Below are 571 nucleotides of genomic sequence, written 5' to 3' on the forward strand. Positions count from 1 at the left end.
TATATATATAATCCCCTCCCCAAAAGATGCTCTTCTCTCATTTCCCCATCTTCTTCCTATTCTTCAACACCTCTGATATAAAGGACATTATTACACCTTATTAAAACTTCCCCCAGATATCCAGACAAAGCCCCATTTATGTATTCTTCTGTATTCGCAAGCTTCATGTTCATATAACCATCTATAGACACCAGGGAGCCTTTGTACTCCATTCTCCATCACTGTTAATCCTGTTTATCCGTTCAGGAAAGGTTTGGGACTGAGGGGTAAACTCATCATGACTACCAGCGAATGGGGCAGGCTCCTCACTGCCGACCCAGCTGTGGTTCATAGCTCGTAACTGTAGAAGCTGCTCTAGGTCCTTCCATCTTCTTTTCATGCTTCAGGCATTGTTCAATATTTTCACTATTGCTGTTGTTAGGTGCTATCCAGTTGGACAGTGAATAAGGAAGATCATAGAAGAATTGATGCCTTTGAGTTGTAGTGGTGGAGGAGAATACTGAAAGTGCCATGGACTGCCAAAAGAACCAATAGATCTGTTTTGGAAGAAGTGCAGCCAGAGTGCTCCTTG

At 42.7% G+C, this 571-nt stretch overlaps 1 pseudogene; it reads right to left on the reverse strand.

The window, feature by feature from the left end:
* LOC102835971 overlaps positions 1-276 on the reverse strand; it is an 11,249-nt pseudogene extending 10,973 nt beyond the window's left edge.
* Positions 277-571: the final 295 nt, after the last annotated feature.

The sequence above is a fragment of the Chrysochloris asiatica genome, unplaced genomic scaffold (genome assembly GCF_000296735.1).
Source record: "Chrysochloris asiatica unplaced genomic scaffold, ChrAsi1.0 scaffold00089, whole genome shotgun sequence".
NCBI classification, from domain to species: domain Eukaryota; kingdom Metazoa; phylum Chordata; class Mammalia; order Afrosoricida; family Chrysochloridae; genus Chrysochloris; species Chrysochloris asiatica.